Raw genomic sequence first — 12,995 nt, forward strand, 5'->3', positions numbered from 1 at the left:
CCCCCAAGAAGAGATGATCCCGTTGCTCAATTGTCAATCCTTTAATTTTTAGATATTAGAATTATCTGTCATATTTTGAAATTGTGAAATAATTATCTGCGTGGGTGTTTGGGGAAATAATATTAGATAAATCATGATAAATATACAATTTCAGAATGATTAATAATCTAAATAGAAGTTGATTTGGTATCAAGAATTATTTTGAGATGATTATGCAATGTTAAAAAGAATTATTTTGAGAATCGGAATCATTTTGAGATAATTATAAGATAATTTAAAGAAACCTATCTGGAAAGAAGAATATTCAGAATAATTATAAAATAAAATAAAAGGAATTTATTTTGAAAGGAAATTATTTAGATTAATTTAAATTAAGAAAAGAAAATATATTTGTAAGAGAAATATATAAAAAGAATGTTTTAGAAATTATTGTAAAAGGAGATATTGTTGGAAAATGAATTATTTTGATAATTATAACAAGAAATAAAAGGATTTATTTTGGATAAGGAATTCATTTGTTGAAGTAAATAAATTTATTATTAAAGTTATGTTTAAAGGTGTATTCTCAAATTTAATTATGTGATATGTTATGATATTGTTGGCGCAATTGATTGGTTGTACTTATGTTTCACTATTCGTGTTTGAGACCCCTATGCAGTTCATGACTTAGTGGCCTCGTGCGTCATGACAGATCTTATGTGACATGTGTGGGTGTGTTGCTGAGTTAGGTGGTGAACGCCGAGTTTCAATGAAGAATATGGTTGAGTTTAGAATACTAAGAGAGTTGGGATGGGAAAGTCCATGTTCATGTGATCGGATAAGACTGTTGATGTATCTTCCAGGCCTCCCCATGATCCAGTGTAGCTTGGGGTTGGTTTGTTGGGTCAAAGTGGAGCCAGTGTAGCCACTTTGGTCCGTGAGCTTGATATTCACCTGATTCTTGCTTGAGTTCGAACCAGGCCGGAATCGGATTGCGTGTAGCCCTCTGACCAATCCAGTGTAGCGGCGTCTTGGGTACACGTAGGGGATTTGTGAACAGCCAGTTATCTGATGACAGGAGCGTTGACTCTGTGTGAGATGAGAACCAGTGAACCGTTATAGAATAGCTAGTTACCTGATCTTGTTATTTAAGGTGATTACTTATCCGATGATATGAGTGTTGACTCTATGTGAGATGTGGACCAGTGAGTTGAGATAGGATGGCTAGTTACATGACCTCGATTCTTGGCTAAGTATGATTCTTGTGAGATGTAATGGCCAGTTGTTTTTTTTCATACATAGATCGGGATTAATATTTAATTATCTACAAATTGAGACATATGGTATATACATGAGGGTTTCCTTGTTTGGATTATTTCGCTCGACGTACTACGTCTCGAATTGTAGATTTTAAGTATTAATTCCATCTATTGTATGATCTTGTTAATTGGATGATTAGACTGATCGCTAGCTGCATGATCTCGTTACCTGATCGATTTTGGATGCTTTATGTCTATCGTGTTTTAGTAGTGAATTTGTATGTTGATTTTGTTGGATTTCCAGTTGCACGTTTTTTTGTCATTTTTGTTATTGTATCATTTCTCGCTTTGGATTTTCGTTTGTTCTATTTTCTTTGTGGGGTCGGGTCTTGCCGTGCGCCATGCACCTGACGTACACCTGTTTTCTCTGGTGTACGTCAGACTTAGGAGAAGAACAGGTTCAGCAAGAGCCAGAGGATTCTCAGCAGGAGTGCCTTGTAGACGGAGCAGGAGAAGAAGCCGAAGTCTAGTAGTCTCTTTTATTATCTATTGGTCCTTAGTTTACTTTTGTAGCACCTTCCATTTCTGTTTGATCAGTGTATTTTATACTTTTCCAGTATTTCATTCAGATCATTTTGTATAAGGGCATGTTGACCCGTATTTTATGTCCCGGATGTTACCCCATTTGTGATATGATATTTCTTTATTCTGAGTTTGTCTATTATATTCTTGCTGATTGTGATCGGGGACCTGTGATTACGTATTGTATTTATTTCCAGACGCTTAGCGTATTAGGTTGAGGAGAAACATTTATTTTTATTTATTCTCCTTGATCTAATACGTCGCGGGCTTGTTCACGTTCCGGTTCCTGTGTATTTTGGGAAGCGGGGCGTGACACATGACCTCTGTGTTTTAATGTTAACACAGGGATGACCTCTGCGTTTTCAACTAGAATGCTGGGGATGAACCCTACTGTAGGCTGTCTAAAAATCACAATAGATAGTTGATCCCCCATCAAACACCAATGATGGAAGTTACAATCTGACGACTTCCAGAAGGTTACAATTTGAGGACTTTCACGTAGAAGGTTACAATCTGACGACCTTCACAACAACTAATGAAGGCCCCAATTCAACAGCATTCACAATCAACATCGGGAGTTACAACCTGACGACTCTCATATTTTCAAGGAGCCAAGACGAAGATTACAAGAGGACGATCTGTGCAAAGCTCTAGCAAAAGAGACTACAAATTGACGGTCTCTTCATATTAAAATGCAGATATCTCTCAAACCGTAAGGAATTTGGCAAAACGGAGGAAGCGAACCAAAGCCTTCGGCTTGGTTCGGATGGCCCCGTCTCGTCGAGATAGCCGATTTTCATATATAATTCGTCTAATTCCGACTTACGGTTTGAAAGTTATGACCTGTTCTTCGCAGCAAATTATGTTCTGAGGTCCGTCTGCAAGACTGGACTTCATCAGAACATTGGACTTAGCCTGAAGCCCGCCAAGCCCGCCTAAGGTTCGCCTCTGCATTACAGAGTCAAAGCGCACATGCTCAACTCTGCGTTTTCAACATCAAAACGCAGAGTTAATCGCTAAAACAGCACAACTGTGCGTTTTCAGCCTTTAAACAGGCCAACTGTGCGTTTACAGGCCAATTGTGCGTTTATGGGCTCAACTGTGCGTTTTTAGCCTGAAACAGGCCAACTGTGCGTTTACAGGCCAACTGTGCGTTTACGGCTCAACTGTGCGTTTATGGGCTCAACTGTGCGTTTTTAGCCTGAAACAGGCCAACTGTGCGTTTACAGGCCAACTGTGCGTTTACGGCTCAACTGTGCGTTTATGGGCTCAACTGTGCGTTTTTAGCCTGAAACAGGCCAACTGTGCGTTTACGGCTCAACTGTGCGTTTATGGGCTCAACTGTGCGTTTTTAGCCTGAAACAGGCCAACTGTGCGTTTACAGGCCCAGCTGTGCGTTTTCAGCCTCAGCTGTGCGTTTTCAGCCTCAACTGTGCGTTTTCAGCCCAGCTGTGCGTTTTTCAGCTCCAGCTGTGCGTTTTCAGCCCCAGCTGTGCGTTTTTCAACCTCAACTGTGCGTTTCAGGTCCAGAAACGCACAGTTCGAGCCCAGAACGCTGTTTTCAGCGTTTAACTCGTTCAAGCACGATTTGAACGGTTCCAGAACCGTTTTCTCCCCAAGATTTTAGGGGATCACTACCCTATCATGGAGAGATTTATGGGGAGCAGTTAGACCCCATTAAACCCTCATTAAGGAGATATTTAAGGGGGCGGTTATACCCTTAACCCCCTATAAATACCTCAAAACTCAACTGAGTTCGGATCCTCTTTTTTTTGGAGGGGGGGAGCTGACTTTTTGGGGATCCTTGATCGAGCATCTTGCCGCGTTCTGCAGCAACAAGGAGTTTTGGAGACCAGCAACAGGAGCTTCTTCCTTGGCTTATTAACCGAACTTTCGGTTCAAATCAACTCTTTTTCAAGAGTTCAAACTCGTTCAGGGTTATCAACTCGATCAGAGTTCAAAACTTGCTCTGCAAGTTCTTCTAAAACTCGTTCAGAGTTATCAACTCGATCAGAGTTCAAAACTTGCTCTGCAAGTTCTTCTAAAACTCGTTCAGAGTTATCAACTCGTCAAGAGTTATTTCAAAACTTGCCACGCAAGTTCTCCACAGCGTCAAATCGTGAGGAGATGACATCGTTCCAGTGAATCAAGACGTTCGGATCGTCAACGAGAAGCAAACTCGACGCGAGCATTCGAGGGAGGCATCTCATCGCCACCGTGAAGAACCCAGAATTAAACAAAGGGGAGAATCGAATTCGTTCTCCTCTCTTTTGTAATCGGAATCCAAATTGTAATCGATTTTGAGAGGAATACAAGTCAAATTTTTCTTTCACTGTCTTTTTACTGCAAATTTCCTACAAACACCTACGTTTTGAACTTAAAACGTGGGCATGACCTCTGCGTTTTGCTTTGAAGATACCGTCAATTTGTAGTCTCTTTTGCTAGAGCGTTGCAAAGATCGTCATCTTGTAATCTTTTTTTTGGCTCCTTGAAAATATGAGAGTCGTCAGATTGTAACTCTCGATGTTGATTGTGAAGGCTGTTGATTATAGCTTTCATCAGTTGTTACGAAGGTCGTCAGATTATAACATTCATCGATCTACGTGAAAGTCTTCAAATTGTAACCTTCTGAAAGTCGTCAGATTGTAACTTCCATTATCGATGTTTGATGGGGATAAGCTATCTGTAGTGATTTTTAGATAGCCTACAGTTATTAATAACGGCCTGGCACGATGTTGAATACATGTGATTTTGTCTTTTTTACGGTAAAAGACTAACCGACAATGCGTGTTAGGTGCTGACTTATCCCTGCTTAGGATTCGGGATAAAATTCCACATGCATGAAAGGCATGGATTTTTGGTGCTACGGTGTTGAATACGTAGACTTGATCATTTTTACAGGAATGGACCACCATGCAGCATGTGTTAGATGCAGACTTATCTCTAGTTAGGGATCGAGATAAAGTCCCTCATGCGCGTAAGGCATGGATTTTGGTGTTGGAAGGTGGTGTCTTCTCTTTGGGCAAAGACAAACCCGATGCTAGAGAGAAAATTTTTTGTATTCTATCTCTAGGTGCAAAAGAAACTCAAAGTGGAATCTCCACTTCGAGAATCAAAAAAGATTCGGATAACCCTAACTGTCGGAAGGTTTGATTACCCAATCTGAAGGTGGATTTCTTGTTTATCGAGAGAGAACTCAAGTTTTGGCCCTAACTATAGGAATGTTTGACCAAGTGGGAGGTTTGAGATGACCCTAACTGTAGGAAGGTTTGATCGCTCGATTTGAAAGTGGACCTCTCATTCATGAAAGGAATCGAGAGGGGATTTTGGCTTTGGTCTTGGTCCTAACTATAGGAAGGTTTGACCAAGAAACAGTGGGAGTGAAGCTACTACTAACACTGATAATGTTGACTCGTACAAATCACTCAGTGGGTTTTTTAGTGTCAAGTGGCTACGACTTAACACGAAGGGGTTTGATGATTGCCATAGATCAGCAGCTTAAATTTTTGAATACCATGTTGAGACTTTAACATTGGGAGTGTTAAGTGAACCAACACAATGGGAGTTTGAATGGACTTAGTCTAAAGAATTTTGGTGGACCCACTGTCAGTTAATTTGATTAGTGAGGGACTTTATGAAAGAGGACCGTGAATCATCAAGCACTCCATATTTATACTATGGGAGTTTCGTGAGAGAAGATTGACTGGATGAAGTCATTGAATCTCATCCCGACAAAAGAGTGCTCAAAAAATCGCAGTAGGTGGGTTTTAATCGTCTTGGAAATGATTAAATAGCCATAGTGGGAGGTTCTTAATCATAATTAGGAATGAATTATTCAGATGACTGGTTTTCACCATGAATAATCGATTTTGGGTTATCCTTAAGAATACCATGTGTAATATCCTTCCGGAACTTCCCTTTGGAATGCATTGAGGTATCTCACCCCCAGCTCTTGGGCGAACCTAAATCTAATTGTATTAGGCCATATTGTTGGGTTATCCTTAAGAATATTAAGAGTAATATTCTCCAAAAACTTCCCGTTATTAGAAATAAGGAAAGCAGTTTAACCTCGTATACCCGTCGGAGGAGTGAGAGAAGCAGTTTAAACTCTTATACTCATCAGAGGATAGGGAGAAGCAGTTTATACTTTTATACTTGTCGGAGTCTCGGAAGGAGTAGTTTATACTCATATACTTTTCGGAGTGAACCATTCTCATTTGGCTCATTTCGGCGTTACGATGCCGGCGTCAACCAATGCTTGAATGCTGTTCTTGAGAGTGAAGCCAACCTTGGTGGGATGAAGAATCCTTCTGTGGTACGCACAGTACTTTGGATCTGAAGTGTTATTAGCTTTCTCCTGATTCGTAATAGGTGGCAACTTGATTTTGTTATTTTCAAGGAGGTATTTGAAGATAGCTAGAACCTCTTCATCCTTGAAGGAGTACTCTTTTTGGAGTCTCGGATTTGGAGTCCTTCGTTGCTTCTGAGATTGCTGTTGTGACGTCTGATTAGCATCAACAGCCACTGCAGGTGCCTTTCCCTTACCACGAGAACAAAAATTCGAGTTCGAGGGATTAGTCATTGGTTGACCTGTTTCAAGCTTTTTTCTTTTGAGAAAACCTTCGGCTTATTCCCCGCGCAATTTTAATTCTTTTCATGTTGTGGATGACACGACCCCCAGGGCTTCCAGCACATCAATGGAGAGATTATTATGGCATGTCTGTAAGATGAATTCCTCTGTGACAAGATCCCTACAATTCATTGCCTTATTATGGAAACGTTTGACAAAGCTGTCAAGTGACTCCCCGTCCTTCTGGTTCTCATCCAGCAGAGCTTCGATTGATACTTCGGTGTCATCATCGAAGAAGTTGTTAAGGAACCGATTTTCCATGTCGTCCCAGCAGTTGACGCTCCCTGGCTTAAGATGGCAGTAGCAATCGAAGGCGTCCCTACGAAGGGTGCCAACGAATGACCGGACCATCAAAGGTTCATTGCCGGAGATCACACTCAGGTGGGACTTGAAGTAAATTAGGTGTTGAGTGGGTGAGTCCTTTTTGTCGAATGACGTGAAGTTAATTAGATTGAACTTCACCAGATACGAGATTGACTCCCACTTCCTTAGGTAAGGACATGAAATACCAATCTTCTTTACCTCTTGAGCGGACATCAGTTCGTTGATTTTTCTCTCTAGTGTAGACGTTAAAAATTGCCTATAAGTTCTCACACGTAGCTCGAAGTAGAGAGAAGATGATGAATACCACTATCCGAGTCACAGAAGTTTAATTAACGTCGATGAGCGCATGAAGTAATTCGACGAACCGTGTGAAGCAACAGAACTACAGAATAACGAATGTATGAAACAATCGGGAGCTACGCATCACTTATGAAAGATGAAGCGCCTCTCGTGTTCCATCTACTCTATGTATGATTCAACTATGGAATATTGTAGATCTTCTCGTCAGCTTTCCAACGCATATTGAATCGTGCAATTCCGAGTTTGGACGATGAAAATACGGTGGAAACGGACGGGACGCGCGAAACAGTACCCCGGACCTTAGCGGAGACACCGCAAGTGTCTTGGCCGAGACTTGTCTCGGCCAAGGTCGAGACACCCCAAGTGTCTCAGCCGTGGCCGAGACACTGCGGGTGTCCCAGACCCCAAAAAGCTGTTTTATGCAGTTTTGAGTCGTATTTCGATCGTTAATCACCTGGATTTGTTTCAACTGATCTAATATCATCCAAAAACATGATAAAGTGGTTACAACTGAGGATAAGAGTGAATCGGTCGTTCTTATCTAAAAACGAAGGTCCCAAAGCCTATAAATACAGCCTTAGGGCCTTCATTTAGACGGGCTAGAAATCTCGAGCGTCGATGAAGCCCTGCTGGATTGAAGACTGAAGGAGCACGAATTTTAGAAGAGAGGAGAAGATCGGATCGAGTTTTTTAGCATAAAGAAGAAGAGTTTTTCAGATCTACAGTTCCCGGTTCTTTTCCTTGAGATTGCCCTGTTGCAGTGATCTCCAGAAGAGTGGTTATCTCGCTATTGCTGAGATAATTGCTTCAGTTTCTTGATTCATTCGTGAATCAACGAAGCTCCGGATCAATCTGATCATTTAGCAGTCCATGGATATCAACGTTCCCGTCACAGGCCAAGATCTCACGCAAGCAGCGGGAGATAAACGTCTGTTGCGTTTGTTTGAGGAGATTGTAACTTTTAAATTTTCATTGTGTAAGAGTCTTATAAAAAGACTATTTCTTTTGAATTTATTGTAACGCCCAAAGTTATAATGAATTCGTCAATGAAAGCAATTTCTGAACCAAACAAGCTGGCGGTCACAGTGGGAGCCAACAGCCTAACTGCCAAGGCTATCGTGCCGTAACCAACGATCAAGATCCCGATGAACGAAGAGGTCAAATACGAATTCGACCAGCAGAAGTTCGATGAGTACTTCTCCTCCTCCTCTTCCAAATCCGCCTCTCTTCGCAAGTGTAGGAAGGCCTTCTCCTCCAGGAAGATCCGCTGGTCTTCAGATATGAAGACCCAAGAAGATGATCTCTCCGCTGCCGCTACTGTAGTTGCACCTCATGACGACCCGACGGTGTTCGATGAAGCCAAAGCCATAGATCCGGACATCGCCTCCATTAAGGAGTCGATTGTTGAAGGCATGCCAAATTTATCGAAAAGGGCTCGTCAAATGCGTCGTCAACGTCTTGCTCGTCAGTTCGCCAAGGTTTTGGAGCAAGTGGACGGACTCCGCTACCAAGTGGATCTAAAGTTCAGAAAGCGCCAAGTGGCTAAGCCGTCGCCACAACAAGCATCAGGGTCCTCCTCCCAAATGTCAACTAACAAATGGGTTCGTGTTAAACGAACTCATTCTACTCTCGAGGAGCGTATCCAGAAACATCGTGCACTACTTGCGCACGCACAGATTCTCGCACAAGAAACACAGAAATTGCAGCAGGAGGAGGTGGTCAAGAAACCATCAAGATCTAAGCAGGTTTGGGTGCTGAAGACCAAAACAACACCTCTACCCGACAAGAGACACCAGTCGTGTCTCTCGCTCGATTCCACATCCGAGGCTATTCCCCAGCCTTCGTCAACTTCAGACCCCACTCTTATTGCTCCCGCAGCTCCGGTGAATCCCTACGACAGCGTGGATCTCTCCAAGTCCAGAATTTCGTTGAAGGATCGCCTAGGTCCTCTACATGAAGATCGAAACAGATTTGTGGTCAAAGAAGTCCAGAATTTCGTTGAAGGATCGCCTAGGTCCTCTACATGAAGATCGAAACAGATTTGTGGTCAAAGAACGCTTGGGCATGGTGAATGAACCCCGATTTGTGGTCAAAGAACGCTTGGGCATGGTGAATGAACCCCGAGCAACTCATCGAGCTGGGGGTCGTACTCACCCTTGCAATAAGTCTGAGTCTTCTCATAAGGAGAAAACTCCTATAACTGACCATCTCGAACTGTGTGTCGAAGTCCAAGAGCCTATTGAGGTCCCACTCTCACGAAGGCGTAGCTCAAAATGTGCGACTCTTGAGAGTGCCAACAAGGCGACGAATCCTCAAAAGGAAACGTGTTCGTCAGACAACGACGTTATACCTGAGAAGTCGTGTCAACACACGATAGATTGCTCCGGTCATCATGCCGATGAGTTGTACTATCAGGATGGGGGTACAAACAGATCTCAAAAGAGAGATACCCGGGAGACGGACTTTCATTGTCCGTACGTCAAACTTATCAGGGTAGTATTATCAGCATGTAGCTGCCCCAAGACCGCTCCACAGAGGGTCTTGGTATTAGAGAGGATCTCAAACGGAACATATAAATCCAAACCAAAGCATTTCCGTGAGAAATGATCGGTCGTTCAAGGTGACGAACTTCCAGAAGTCACAATTAACATGGCTAATAAGGAAAACTCGGCTCGACCTTCTAGTTCTGACCCACTCATATCTCATCGTCTAACCCGGTTGCGATCGGGAACCATTAGACAAAGAGATTATTAGAGAATATAGTGGGAATTATCCTCGGATGATGAAGCATCAAATGCCAACTCTGCAGTCGTCTCTGACAAAATGGTATCTAGTCCAGGACAATACTGCGAAGTGTTTATGATTAACACCGAGGAAGTAGCCAAAATGGTTGAAGATGATCTAGCCAAGCAGAAAAAAGCATTCAAAATCGAAATGAAAATGGCTGTGCAGGAGATGAGACAAATATACGACCAACATATCCGAGCCTTGTCGAATCAGATAGGTGAATCCAGTCGTCGCAACAATGTTGACCAAACAACTATCAATTCAGACACGGATGAATACATCAATGCAAATAACCCTTCCATTGATCAAAACACTGGGGGTGGTCTTACTAAAGATAACAACACTAGGGGTGACCCCACTGTAGACGGTAAAAAATACCTCTAGAGGCTCACAGGAAATTCGCCTGTGAAAAAAGCTCGCACGCCCGGTTCTCTGGCACGGGCCTAAATCGCATGGACATCGCACATGCTCGATTCTAAGTTCGCCTTACGGTCGGCTCGCCAGCACGAGTTAAGATCGATTAGGATAGCGGAAGTTCGCCTTTCGCTCGGCTCGCCAGCACGAGTTAAGATCGATTAGGATGGCGGAAGTTCGCCTTTCACGGCCGCCCACAGTGCGCACAGCGCGAAGGAGCTGGACAGGTGTCGAGTCAACCTGAGCATTCATAAATGCGACTCACCTCGGATGTCTGAGCCAAGAGCTGGATCCGCCGGCACTCGGCAAGCTGGCTAGACCCACTCGAGTACTGTACACCTACTTCACCGCCTCTCCTGACCGGAAAGGAGAAAGCGTCGTGCTCAAAGCACGCCGGGCGGTCACGCACAGTACAAGTGATCGGACAGACACTTCATCGATCTGCGAACTCATAAATGCGGTTCATTAATGCTGGTCAAATCCACTCGGATAGCAGTCGTTTGTTGCCTCACATACAAGAATGGGCCTTCCCATCGTAGGTGACAGGACATAGAGCACAATCCCTGGAATGACCGTTCATGGTATCGAGGAACGGCGAGACGTCTCTGAAGAGGATGTGGTCACATCCCACAATTCAAGGAGAAGTCAAGCTGTCCTTCTTTCATTTAAAAACCCCTTCCAGCACGATGGAAGAGAGGTCGCAAAACTTGGAGAAAAAAGAGTTGAGACCAAGCTGTTAGCAAATCCTTGCATTACAGCACTGCTGCCTAGTTCCGAGCTCCGATCGCCGACGAACTAAGCAGACCCGAACTCCATTGCCCCGAGCTTCTACTGCGAACTGAAGCTCTCCAGCAACCTCATTCAAACGGTCCAAGGGAAGCAGACTCGACCCGAGCATCGAGCGAAGCGTCCTATAGCCACCTAAAGTCCCCACACTAAAACAAAGAGGGCCTTCCCTCTGTTTCTGTTGTAAACATTTGATTTGTTAGTTTGTAATAAGCTTTCTTATAAATACAAACGAAACTCCTTTCTTCGGAAGAATCAAATTTTCACCCTACAGAAGATGGCGACCACAGTGGGAGCAGCTGTTTCATCGAGTGAAATGGTGGTGGCTCAGTTTGATGAGGTTACTATCGGGACGACAGTAGAGTCCCTCGAAATCGAGTTCGACCAGGCCAAGTACGAAGAATACTTGTCCTCCTCCTCCTCGGGTGGCAACGCGTCCCGCAAGCGCCACAGAGCTGTGCGCCGAGGCCGACCTCAGACGGTCAAAGCCTCCGCACCTGAGGGTTCCAACCGAGTCTCATCGGAGGAGCCCACTCCCTCGCAATCGATCAAGGCCAAGCCAGAGATCGAGCGCAAGGGGCAAGGGTCTGCCAGATGGATCGCCAAGCGGTCCACACAGACACCTACCTCGGAGAAAGCGCCGGTTCACTCTGGCACAAACCGCAATGCCACAACCCACGGTTACATTCTCCCCGCTGGGAGAACTAACCAACAGCGACGGCAAACACCCGTCAGACAGGGGGTCCAAACCTTCATTTCTCATAATGGCCTGAACCATCACACAGGCCCGAGAAACGCTAGACAGGAAGGCAAGCTGCCCGACCTCGGAAGGCCCTCCAAATCAGGAGCGTCAACCGAGGACAGCAGAGCCATCCGCTCAGGAGGACTTCGCTTCTCAGGTCATATCCCTGATGCGAACAAACCACACCGAGCATACGAGCCTACCCAAGTAGGCGAATCCTCGAAGGCTGGCGAGCCTCGCCATAATCATTTGGCGGATAAACGTAAAGGAAAGGAAATAGGCGGTTCCTCCCGAACCCGCTCTTCTAAACACGGGGTCGAAACTCGCCCACATACTGGAATTCGCTCAAACGCGAAGACTCGCCAGTCGAGGCGAGATCGCCTGACTCCAACACCAAGGCGTTCCACCCAACACGCGCCAGAGAGAGCGCCCAAAAATCTCTCGTCAGCTCACCAGAGCGACTCTTCTGAGGCCGGGGGTTGTCACCAACCACCCGTAGAAGACCTCAGAGAATTCTTGACTCGCAAACGCACTATTCACGAGGCGAATCCTCAGTGTCATTGCGAGAGACTCATCCACACGGTCCTCGCCAACTACCAATGCGTTGGAACGGCGAAACCTTCGGTATTTGAGAGGCTTTCTCAACAGGCCTCTCGACCGAGGCCCTCCCGTCGAAGGCGCCGTCACCAGAAAAGACGCGCTGCTGACGACCTGGAACTCTCATCCGCCACAGTCAACATGACGGATAAAGGGAAGGCGGTACTCTCCGACTCGCCAGACTCGGACTCCGTCTTAAGACCTAACACCCGGTCTGCCCGACGCCGGCAGGAAGGCATATTCCAGCGAACCCGTAGTCGCCGGGGGGTAAGTATTGGGTTTGACTATTCCACCCTAATACCTCCCTCCTGCGGCGAAGATGAGGTTCATTCGGCGGCGGCCACATCCCAGACCTCGCGCTCAAGTCAAGACGCGCAGGCGAGGGCGCACATGACCGATACCAACCACGAGCAAACAATAGCCCAAAAGCTGGAGGAACAGCAGGCGACCATCGACTCTCTGAGAGAGATGATGGAGCAACTGCTGAACAAGAAGAAGAAGAAGAGGACCCAGCATCCCTTACCCTGGCAGACTAGGGATAAAGAGTGGGTACCACCTCACCGTCCAGCGGCTGAGACAGAGGATGATCGACAGT

The sequence above is a fragment of the Asparagus officinalis genome, chromosome 6 (genome assembly GCF_001876935.1).
Source record: "Asparagus officinalis chromosome 6, Aspof.V1, whole genome shotgun sequence".
NCBI lineage: Eukaryota > Viridiplantae > Streptophyta > Magnoliopsida > Asparagales > Asparagaceae > Asparagus > Asparagus officinalis.